This window comes from Lepeophtheirus salmonis, chromosome 2 (assembly GCF_016086655.4).
Source record: "Lepeophtheirus salmonis chromosome 2, UVic_Lsal_1.4, whole genome shotgun sequence".
NCBI classification, from domain to species: domain Eukaryota; kingdom Metazoa; phylum Arthropoda; class Copepoda; order Siphonostomatoida; family Caligidae; genus Lepeophtheirus; species Lepeophtheirus salmonis.
In genome coordinates, this window is record NC_052132.2 from 38,177,454 (window position 1) to 38,190,666 (window position 13,213).

General features: G+C 28.3%; 1 long non-coding RNA gene across 1 annotated transcript; it reads right to left on the minus strand.

The window, feature by feature from the left end:
• Positions 1-603: 603 nt before the first annotated feature.
• On the minus strand, positions 604-2,303 carry LOC121132248 (uncharacterized). The gene is made up of 3 exons (XR_005869280.2): positions 1,763-2,303; positions 1,279-1,356; positions 604-1,224 (listed from the first exon to the last, which is right to left on the minus strand). It is a non-coding gene; the product is annotated as an uncharacterized lncRNA (long non-coding RNA).
• Between the last annotated feature and the right edge of the window lie 10,910 nt (positions 2,304-13,213).

The following is a 13,213-nucleotide window of genomic DNA, read 5'->3' on the forward strand; positions in this document are numbered from 1 at the left end:
ATTCATCCACCGAGTCTATCAATGACTTGATTCCTTATTCATCCTTATCAAACTTGAATATTTATTTCAAACAACCCTTATTTTTAATTTAATTCTTAGTACTGAATCCAGATAATTCTTCTAAGATATGGTAGAGCGAATAGCTTTTATGCAACATTTGCGTACCTAGAAAATAAAGTTAAGCAACTACATACAGTCAGATTAACCATTCAAAATAATATTTAAAAAAATCATTTATATTCATTTATCACACAAATTTGATCTATTGAAATCATCAAACTTGCTCTACGTTTCATAAAATGCCCAAGGATCTATAGATTAATTACTGAAATATCGAATTATACTCAACTAATGCTCTATTTATTTGATAAAAATATGTAATAAGTCATTTACATCGATGTACATTCAATGGGATCTCTGTGTTATCATTCCACAAATACGATATAATTTATTCTCATGGTTGAGAAATGGATTAATACGTTTGAAAACCATATTCTGAATTGGGCTCCTAAATAAATAATTGCTTTATACTTTTGTATGTATAAAGCTCTTAATGATGAATAAATGTTTAACTCTTCCATTATTTTGTGACTAACAAATTATAAATTCAAATTTATGGTAAATTAAAAATTATAGTTTGATTTCAATATAGTTAATAATGTATTTTTGTATTATTATTTAGACAAGATGTTAAATAATTTCTCCATTAATTATATACATATTGTTTACTGGTCTTTACTTTGGTTACATTTTTAAATAAAAGCTATATTTGTTTTACATCATATGTTATTAATCAAAAAATATTTACTAGATTTGGTTCAAGTTGTGCATTCGTTTCTCGTACAACTTTATTCATACATAATATATATTTATAATTTGTATATTATTTCAAGAGATTTTTTTTAATCTTTTTGTAATACAACGACAGAGACTCCTCTTCAACCGTCGATTCATAAAAAGTAGATTACTCACATGGTTGATCCGTAAAAACGCCTTCTTCCCTATCATTATTGGGTGAATATGAAAAGTTATTGGAGCATGAATGGCATAAAATAAGGTTGGATTTATTTCTTGTGAGCTCTTCTTGTTTTCTATTCATATTTAATCAAAGTTTTTGACTATTCATTTTCTTCTTATAATCGGAAAGAGTTATAATTGCATCGTTAGTCAATAGCCATTGACTTTCTATTGTCGACAAGGAAACATATTCTCATCAAAGTGAGCCTGAAACAAGTATTTTTGTTATTCAAATAAATATTGAATGATCTGTTAGAGTACAATTGGGACGTCCAGCTGCGCTAATCCACAAATTTTACCGAATTTTGCCACTCAGAAAGGAAACCAAAGGAGTAGAGCCTGAATTTAATTGAATATTATAATGGATATTTAGAGAGATATGATAACAATGATCTGTGCAAGAGATGAAAATAGTCCATATACATATTTCAGACGAATCAGAATTAGAGATCAGAAAAAACATTATTGATTGATATAGACGCTTCTTTACTTTTAGTATCTTTAAGCTTATGTCAGATGGATTTTAGGAAAAAATGGCAGGAGAAAGAAAAAAGGAAAAAATGTATAAGTGGAAAAAATTGCAAGATTCTTTTAAATTGATAAAATCATTATCACCAATATTAATATGTATTAAGATAAAAGAAAAAACGACAGCTGTTCGAATGGAAGAAGAGCTAATCACTTCATTCTCCCGTTACTCAAGGATTTACGAACAATCACAATATTAGAACAGAGCAGGGATTACCTCTTCGTTATTTTCCAGGATGTGTCAGACGAAGAGGCGCTATACTGTGCGCGACAAACTACTCAAAGGATTCAGGGATGTTGTCAAAGGTCAAGTCTTCGGAGAGTGCGAGGAAAACTGTAAAGCTCAGTACAGCTGGAGCAATCTGAAATTGCAAAAGAACAATGGTCTTCGTCTCTTCATAAACCTTCTTTCTTGTCCAAAGAGAACGAATCAGGCTGCGTTACGTAGTTACCTGAAGGGCTCGAAGTTGTATATATAGGACTGTGAATTCATACTTCCAATGTATCAAGTCAAGTTATGAGAACCATAACAAGTGACTTAAAGGCTCTTTCAACGAATTTGTATGTGTATTTTTCTAATATGAAAGAATAACATTTGAATATATAAATATATTTGTAATAAATAATAATGGTTTTCAGTGATATTTATCAAAGAATTTAAATATTAAAACTCTATTTATTCCTTCCTTTTAATTTAGAATGAGAATCCTGAACCAATTTTATTCAATCGTAAAACAAATATTACTGTAAATTCTTTTGTCAATGTTTAATTCCATCGATTAATTTGTATATTAAATAAATTTGAATACATATTCAATGACGACGGAAACGTTACCAAAAAAAAAATTATTTTACACTCATCCAATTATCTAGTTTAGTAAATTTTGGTATGGTATGGGACAACTCTATGCAAAGGTTTCAATTTCTTATTTTTTATTTCGACAATTAAATTTTAAATATAATTTTTTTGGTGTAAAAAAATTCAAATAATAAATTTTTTGAAACAAAATTTCATAAATCCATAGCTATTCTCAAAAAATAAAAAACCCATAACTGTTAAAAAAATATTTAAAAATTAAATTTTAAACATTAATTTCAAATCTTAAATTTCCATTGCTTTTCTCAAAAAATTTAATTTTTTGGAAAAAAATTTAAAAAATCCCCAGCTGTTCAAAACAAAATTTAATTTCTTGGAACAAAATTCAAAAATCCACAACTGTTCACATACAAACAAATTTTTTGGGAAAAAAAAATTGAAATATTAATTTTTTTGAGAAAAATTTAAATGATCCATTGATATTCAGAGAAATTACAAAAATATTGAAAAATTAAATAAATTTCAAATATTACATTAGCAAAAATTCTTTAATTGGGGGAGCTCCAGCCCATTCCTTGTGGCGTATGTTTCAAAATGGCTGACATTAACAATAATGACGTCACATGAAAATGCTCTATAAAGTGATAAAACTAATTACCTCTTAATTATTTTCCATTTCCGAGTTATGAAATCCCTTTATAGACACATAATTGGGGAAATAAGTAATAACTGCAGAATTGAATCTCATACTTACATACATGGCTTGATATCTAGGTAAATAGGCAATTTTGAAGCAATGAAATTCTAATAAAAAATAACACATATATGCATACACATTTATGGAATATGATTTCTTTATATCCTGACCTTTTCACCTTGAGGGAGACGTAAGAATGAAAATAACTCATAAAGCAGATATCATGCAATATGAAGTCACGAATTGTATTACTATTTTTTTTTTTTATCCATAGTATTCTGCTGATTTAGATAAAGTTATGTCTGTTATCATTTAAAGTAGTACTTTGACGTAAATTTGAATTTATTACATTAGGTTTTGAACTTTATTTATGGGCGTCTACAGGATTATATTTTGGAGGGACTGGAAAAAAAATAGTAAATTTTTTAAAATTTGAAAAAAAAAAATCCCAAAGACCTACTCTTGTTCACAAAAAATTAATTTTTTCGGAAAAAAAACTTGAAAAATTAGAGTTTTTGAAAAAGTATTTCAATTATAAATTTAAAAAAAAAAATTCAAACATTAAATTGTTTGGAAAAAATTTGAAAAATCTACAGTTATTCACAAAAAGTGAATTTTTTTCGAACAAAATTTCAAATGTTTAATTTTTTTGAAAAAAAATTCAAAAATTAACAGCTGTTTACAAATAATTTCGATAATTAAATTTTTTGGAAAAAAAATATTATAATTCCAATGTTATTCACAGATAATTAAATTTTATTTATTCCTGTTCACAAAAAAATTAATTTTTTTGGAAAAAAAACTTGAAAAATTAGAGTTTTTGAAAAAGTATTTCAATTATAAATTTTTAAATAAATTTCAAACATTAAAATGTTTGGAAAAAAATTTGAAAAATCTACAGTTATTCACAAAATATGAATATAAATAGTGAATTTTTTTCGAATAAAATTCCAAATGTTTAATTTTTTTGAAAAAATTTTTAAAAATTAACAGCTGTTTACAAATAATTTCGATAATTAAATTTTTTGGGAAAAAAATATTAAAAATCCAATGTTATTCACAGATAATTAAATTTTTTGAAAAAAAAATTTAAAAATCCATTGTTATTCAAAGATAATTAATTTTTTTGGAAAAAAAATTGAAAAATTAAATTTTTATCATATTTGGGTGGGTGCTACAGCCCTTCCCCTGCAGAAGCCCCTGGCAAAGAAACAAGAAATCATGTTATAATTCAATAAAGATATTTTTAAAAGAATAAAAAGGTTTGCACAAATTGCAACCCAAAAATGAGATTAAGAATTTAAAGTCTACACTTTCAATTAAATTTATTCATTGATAAATATTTTGTGTTACATTGCAAAGAGTTCAAATGCGTGCAGTTAAGTATATTGCTAGAAAATTAGTAATACAAATATGTAGTTTTGACTGTTCAAAATGAAATAATTACATTAATTAATAGCTGTTTATTAAAACGTATGTTGATGTAATTAAATTAAGCGTAAAGAGACTTAGAAATTGTAACTAGTTTAAACAAGTAACCATTTTTACCAGACCTATTTATAATTTCGGTACAATTGGAACTTCAGAGCTAAATAGTGTCCCTTCGATAAATATTATTTCATGAAATATAGTTCACACCATTACCTTTATTAAATCTCGAAACATTTCCTCCAAAAACGAACAGAAAAAAAGCACAATAAATGTTGATACTAAGTCAATTCGTTCAAATATGGAATTATTATGCAATAATTATTTGAAATTGGTCACAGCTGATAACAAAAGCATAGCATAGCATACCTTCATTAATTATTGAATTAGTAAATGTTTATATTTGAACTTTTTCCCAAAATGGTCAACCAAATTAATTTTTAAAAAGGCATTAGTGGAAAATCAAAAGGGCCTTATCTTTATTTTTTTTTAAGTCAGCTCATATCATAGTCGAAAAATGACATCTCAATCATAAAATATTTCCCTCCCCCCAAGTGAAAAACTCTAGCCCTGACTTGATAGATTCAAATGCTAAGGACTCGTACTTGCATAAGGTAGGCTAGAATACATCTCTCCTATGTATAATTAAGTAATGATTTGATTAGTACTAGTAAAAGAAAACATCATTAATTAATTTTTATTTGTCTAAAATAAGAATTAATTAATTTAAATTTCTCTGTACTCAAGTCTATGATTATTTTGTTATTTTAAGTTCGAGCAATACTCGAACACAACACTAATCATTTTGTTATTTTACGTGTATAAAGTATCTTGTGGCAATTTCTAACCTTGTTGCTTTAATTATCCATGTTTGACAAGCCCCATTTATCAAATAACCTCACAGAAATTTCGAAGCATCATACTCCTGAAAACATTGTTTTAGTATTCTAAACTCAAGGCCTCTCTTTAATTGTACAAAAAAAGACTGCAAATAAAACAAAGCAAATCTTAAACATACTACATACATTATCCTTCAAGTTTCCATAATTTCTTATTGTTGGTAGAACGTAGTTGTTTGGTCTAATTATTCACACAATATTGCATTTTTGTGCATTAATCCCCTATATACATATTTTATTTCAATGTACGTAATAAAATTTTGGTCAAAAACGTAAAATATTTCACTTTATAACGAGACACTAATTTTTTATCAAGGATAACAAATAATTGTTTATGTTTTTATATTTTGTTATACCAAAATAACAAAATATAATTGATTTAATTTATATTAGATATAATTTCCAATTTTTTTCTGTGAAAATGCCCTTCAACAAGATCTTGGAAAATTACAGGATAAGACAGTACATGATAAATACATACACAGAAAATAAATTATATATTTTTTTAAGAAGAAAAAAATAATTTTTAAAAAGTCGGGGAAAATCCAAAATTAATTCAAAGTGGATTTAGATATAATTCCAGAGACCTAGGGTTATAACTTTATTTATGAGAAAACAGGAGCTTTTTTGAAACTAACTATATAAATTTCAAATATAACGCAAATTTTTTATTCCCACACAAGGAATTTTATTAAGAGAATTTCCCATAATTGTAAAACCCATGGAAAACAAGAACCCGAAATCCAGAGAAAGAAACGCCAAGAGGAATCATAGCTATGGAAAGAGCCTGTTAGCTCCAATATACTTTATTGAATAAAAGAACAAGACTTCGTTTTATTAGATCAGCTGCATGTAGTCGTGAGAGGAAGAAATAAATACAAATCTCACTCAGAAAATAACAAATACGTATTATAGGCAGGAAAGTTAATGATGTCAGGGGCGTCCGCAGGAGGTGGCTGGAGGGGTTGTACCCCTCCCAAAAAAATTTAGGAATTTTTTCTTATTATTAGAAAATATAATATTTGAAATTTATTGAAATTTTTCAAATTTTTGAGAATATACGTTTTGAAATTATTTTCCAAAAAATATAATATTTTGAAAAAATTTATTGTTTATGAATTGTGGATTTTGAATAAATAAAAAAATTCTTTTTTGAAATTTTTTTCGAAGTTTTAATTTTTCATATTAACTTTCAAAAAAATTAAATTTTCTAATTTTTTTCTAAAAATTAAATTTTCTGGGTTTTTTTTTCAAAAATCCAAAAAAAACAAGCTTCCCCCCCCCAAAAAAAAAAAAAAATATATATTTATAATCCTTGTGGGCACCCCTGGATGGCGATCCGCAATTCTACTCTGAGTCAACCAGGGAACTAAGCATCCTAATGCCATGAGGTAGTTTATTAATTTTGAGACGAATGTAAATATTTTATAAAACACGGTAAAAACATATTAAGATATTTATATGAATTCATACTGTAACACTAGATTTAACAGTTCTCTAAGAGACTCAATATAGAGTGTCTGAGCCAGTATTGAACATATTCTGCTTCATTTGAGTCGTGCCATCGCGGCTGCTCCTCTCACCAGTAATGCCCAATTAGTCAAAAAAATTATTATAGTTTATATTGTATTCAGACAATCAAACTATAGTATGATAAGAAATTGTCACAAGAGACTCCATTATTTTTTGCAAAATATACCTCGGTCAATGGTTTTGAAGGTGGATCTAGACCTTTTGCTACCATAATTTGGAGTATCTGGAACCCCTTAAAATACATTATAATACACCCCGCCAACGGGTTACGATAGTTAAACAATTGGCCGCAAATGGGATCAAACTCCATCGCCACCGCTATAATATACCCCACCCACAAGTTGTGTAAGTGAGCCCATTGTCGAAAAGGTGTATTATTACCCCCTGCTACAGCTTCCCTAAGCATCTAGGATCTCTTTTACTATCTTACAATAAAGGCAACTCGCGTTTGGTTCAAAAGACACGCTGTTTCAAGAGCATCAACATCAAGGTCCCCTTTCACTATCCTATAATACAGCATAGACCAGGGGTTATGCAAGTGAACCACTGGTCGAAAAGGTGGGTCATTAACCACCACCACCGCTTCATTGAACATTAAGGACCCCGTCTAATAGCTTATAATAACTAGACCAAGCCCACGGTTTGTGCAGGTGAACTTGTGCATTAAAATTATCATCACTCACAATCTCAATTTCCAATAAGAGAGGAAATTGAGACATTTAAAACATTCTGCCTAACTTTTTCTGTTGTTCCAAAAAATTTAATTTTTTGGGAACAGTTATTGAATTTTGATTTTTTTTCCTAATTGTTTCTATTTTTTGTGAAAAGGTGGGGATTTTTGAATTTTTTTTCAAAAAATTTAGGATTTGAAATTTTTTTCCAAAAAATTCCAACCCCCCCCAAAAAAAAAAATATATATATTGTATATAATCCTGTGGACCCCCTTTGTAATATTTGTATATTCATTTGTAAAATAAACAATGATTTGAATAGAATCGCCCTCTTTTTATAAAGAGTACATTGTAATCAGGAGTATTGTATGAAATTACGGCTATAAATTATGGCTGTATTACATAATTGAAGTAGGTGTTGCTATGTCTTTTAACATCCCCTATTCCTGTTACATTAGTGTTCTTTAAATCTTTTCAAAATCAAGTATTGAGAGTCAAGTCATTGTCTTTTATTTTAAAAAAATTATATAAATAGTTAATCCTTTTTTTATATATTGTGAGTAATATTCGATGATTAAACATAATTGAAAATCAAATTAAGCGAATTATTTTTAGACAAATTATATAACTTTAATTGTAGAACTGGGTTCAAATTAAAACATAGATGTTTATATTCCAATTGCTGTGTACACGACGTTAACAGTTACTATGTATTGTGTTATCCACTGTCATTTTTCAGTGTTTTATTGATTTATTTCAAATTAGCCCTTGTTAAAATATAGATAATTGTTAGTAATTTTACACAGCTTAACAGAAATAGCTCATTCGAATTTAAACAATCAACTTAACTAAAGAACACTAACTTAAAGAAAAGAAGTAGAAAACATCCAAATACAATATTAATTTTTATATGACGGGGTAACGCTGTATTACAGCTCGTAATGTGTACAGACTGGGAAATGATATGCTCTCATTAACTCATAAAAGTTTTTGAGGTCGCCTAAAAGTTTTGAAAATGTAATTTTTTTTCGAAAATTTCATCTGCTTCTTCAATTATCTTCCAAGCGCAGCTTTATATAACTTTTTAACATGAGAAAATTATCTTTAAAATTATTTAAAAAAATAATATTTTTCTTAATGTTTTATTTTGATTATTATATTTGATTGAAAACGTAATAAGAGTGCAGTACATTTTTTATGCCCATTAACTATCTTTATTCCTGTAATTATACAGTAATTTTGCGGAATATTTATGATTTAAAAATTTCATTAAGATTTGCTCAACAAGATGAATTAACTATTTTTTGTTACAGTAATCCGTTTATTTAATAATATATTTTAATATTCTATTTTTTCAGAAAAATGAAACAAAAAATAGTGAATAGACAGAATCATAAATCATGTAGAACTTAATATTATTTAAATTGAAGGAGTATTGTTGTTATTGACACAGTTTCTAATCTGCATTGTTTCCTATACTTAACGGTAAAATCGATTACCAGTTAATCGTACTGCAAGTCCAATTAATGTAGAAATTCAAATGAACCCAGTTACATAAAAAATAACAATGCGTTGTCGCAAATAAATATTTTTACTTAACATTGTATTTACACGAATCTGAAGTATTTGAGTTTCAACAAGTTATATATTATGGACTCTGAGCTGACTTGGAATGTTTAGGCTTGGAGCACAAGGACTCAGTCTTGACTCGGTCTCAGTAAAGGTGGATTCGAATAGTCAGTAGATGACAGTTTTTCTAAAGACGTTGCGTTACGGAACATAACTTTGTGATAACAAAAAAGTGAGAATACATTCTATTTCGAGCAACAATTTTGTCAATAACTTATGCTGAGGCTGTGATAGTTATTTTAAAATCTTCCGTGAAATAATACATAATATACTTTTATTTATTTTACGGGCGAATAAAGTAATTATACGTTAATTGCAAATGGCTAGTAGCCAAGTAATTGTATTATAGTGACAGTGTGATACCTGATAAAATTAGATGATTAAATATCAGATTTTTTACCATTCAGGTGGCTCTGGAATAAGAAACATTTCAGTTGTAGTAGTTAGGAATAAAAGACCGATAAGGAGCGATCCTAGGACTGACAAATTTTAACAGGATTGATACAACTGCAGTCTTTTTAGTTTTTTTTAGACCGATCCAACACAAATAGAGAGAGATTAAATTGTCATGTGTAAGTTCTATATCCTATAATGGTCTCCAGCAGACACACAATTAATTATAAAAAGGGTGTAAAACTGGGATTGGGATTCCATCTAGATCTACTGGCATAATGACCCTGGAACCAAAAGGGTCGTTGGCTCCTATGATCATGAGGAATTTTCATATTATTAGCAATATCAATAAACAAATTTCATCTTTCTTAAATAATTTTCAATGTAATTTTTTTTTCTAATTTGGCATTTATAAAAAATTATGTCAAAATTGTTAGAAAAATTGTAACACCTCTCACTCCCAAAAGAAAAATCAAGGTCAAAATCCTCCCCAAAAAAATAATACAAGGCCCCTGATTACGTCACCATTAAACAAAAAGCCCCTTGCAAATACATTTCGGCACTGTTGACTGAACATATATCAGAATACATGACATTAATTATATCTACTTAAAGTTTGATTTAAATAATTTGATCAAATCTTAATATTTAAAGAAAAGTATGAAAATTGAACAAATATTGCATTTTAAACTTTGTTAATACTTTGTAATTTACTTGGCCTACAATTAATTTTATTTTCCTAGTGATGAACATCACTCCAAAAAAATAGTAAAGAAGGATAATATCAACTAATTAATTATGCTATACTTTCTCATACATATTTTAAGGTCATTTTTATAACTTTAATTATTACATAAAGATAGACAAGTTTATCAACTTTTACGTTTTAGTTTTGAAGTTTCTTAAATAAATCAGGTAGTACTTTATGTGTTGATTACAACCCTTTTATTATTTATTTTATTGTATAATTTGTTTTTTCATAGTTTAATAATTTCTATAGGTTTGCAAGTTATTAATCCACATAATTATAATTTTATTCACTACTTGATATTAATTATAAATAAGGGATTCCATTCGATGCTTTAAAAAAATAACTTAAATGTATAAAAACCTTTATTAGTTTTAAGTGTTCTGTATAAAGAAGAAAAACAGATTCTTGGTATTTTATTTGTATATAAGCAAAGCAAAAGGGACTCCTTTGGAGTGTTAAAATTTTTTATTTTATATACAATATAATTATTATCACGGAAGTTTAAAATATTAAGCACATAACCTCGAGTGATTTTTGAATAAAATCTATATAGATTGAATAATTTAACCAGTAATCCCTATAAATGGATATAAATACTTTAATTAATTGGATAAATGTATGATATTTTCAAATAAGGGGTTTCAAACTATTTGTTTTGCTAATTAAAAGTGAGTTTTTACATATGCCATCATAGCTGTACAATATTATACAAGAAATTAACGTTTACAACTTCCCAGGGCGTCAATGAACAAATTAGAACTCTGTATGTAATCCCATTTAACATTTAAGATTTTTGATGTTTAAAGATTTTATAAGGTTTTCACAAAAAATGAGGATGAAGCTAATGCGATATTCTTTTACGACAATACATGTTCCTGGTAAAAAATTGAATACGGCTGATACACTTTCACGATCTCCAATGGATAACAAGGAAGAATATACTTTTTACGAAGAATTGGAATTATATGCAAATCATATACTAGAGGAAATACCTATCACCAATAGCAAGTTGGAAGAAATTATACATCATCAGCAAGAAGATGAAGTTTGTAGACAAATTATGATCTATGCATCAGAAGCATGGCCTGATAAACATTTCGTTAAAGGATTTGTTGGACTATATTACACTTATCGAGTAGAAAGGAGAGTTGTAGGAGGGTTGTTGATGACGGGAACTAGGGCAGTGATTCCCTCTGCAATGAAATTGGATGTATTAGATCGAATACATGAAGAACATCAAGGTATTGTCAAATGTAAAGCTATGGCTCGGAACACGGTATGGTGGCCAGGATTAATGAAAAACATTGAAGAATGTATTGAAAATTGCCGGAGATGTCAAGCCAACAGGAAAAATCATCCGGAGCCGTTAATGTCAACAATGCTTCCTCAAAGGTCGTGCCAATATATAACTGCAGATGTTTTTGAAGGTCATGGGGAAACAGTGTATTGTTCTTGTGGAGTATTGTTCAAGATGGATTGAGGTGGCTAGTTTACAAATGACAACATCGAAGGAAGTCATTGATAGGATGAAACGGGTATTTTCTAGAATTGTTAGGTCTCATAACGCCAGTTATTATACATCAAAAGAGTTCAAACTATTTACCAATGAATATGGTTTCCGTCATCTTACAAGCAGTCCTGGACATTCATCAGGAAATTGAGAAGCAGAGAGAGCAGTCCAAACTGTTAAAAGACTGTTATAAGGCAGCAAGGATCCTTATTTAGTTCAATTAAATTATAAAGCTACTCCTCTCTCCAATGGATATTCTCGAGCTGAGTTAATGATGGGAAGAAGGTTATACACAAAAGTTCCTGTAGCTGCATGCCAGTTATATCCAATATTAATACCTAGCCAGGCTCTACATCAGTTTGAGGAAAATAAAAAGACGGCACAAAAGATATATTTTGATCGAAGACACGCAGCAAAACCTTTGATTACTCTTCAGAAAGGAGATGATGTTGTAATACCAGATAGAAGACAGTCTGGGATTGTTATAGGAAATTCAACACTATGTTCCTGTTCTTATATCAATGAAACAGATATTGGCTCGTATAGAATAAATTGGGCCCATTTAAAAATGACTCCATCTCCTTGCCTAGAAAATTCTAAATCTACAGAAATTAATCAGGACCCAAAAGATCTAGGTCCAGCCGTTCTAAAAGAAACTGTTACTAAAACGGTCAAATTTCCAATGAACTCCATCAAACGACTTTGTGAATAAAAAAGACTTACCCCCTGCATTAAATACTACTTGATGCCAATAATAGACACTGATATACTGTAGTATGTACTGAAAATCTTTAAAAATGTTTAGTTTTTACATTTTTTGTTTTGTTTTTATTCGGTTAGGGACAAGAAAAATAGGATAGTTAGAGAAAAAGATCTTATTTTCCCATTATAATAGTTAATTCGTATATATAACACGGAAATAAGACTGTATAACAACGCACTAAAATATTTTTCATACATTTTAGGATCATATACTCGTATATATAATAGAAAAAGGCATTTGAGCGATAAAGTTTTGATAGGAATGTTTAACTCCTTGTATTTGTTGGTCCCATTTCGAAATCCAATAGTTTACTATTGTACTTAATATTAATTCTATTTTTATTGTAATAAAACATGGGTTTTTAGGGCCACAAATGGAGGACATCAAAATTGTGACGTCACGTGAACATGCTCGATACATTACATTACAACTTTAATTAATTTCATTGACACTTTATTGTGATTATATCGATCTTATAATAGTTTTTTGAAATAATTTCCCTTTATGCAAATAAACATGTTCCAAAATTACCTACAGTATTTGATTAATAACTGACTGCCTTATTGACGTAGTGCCA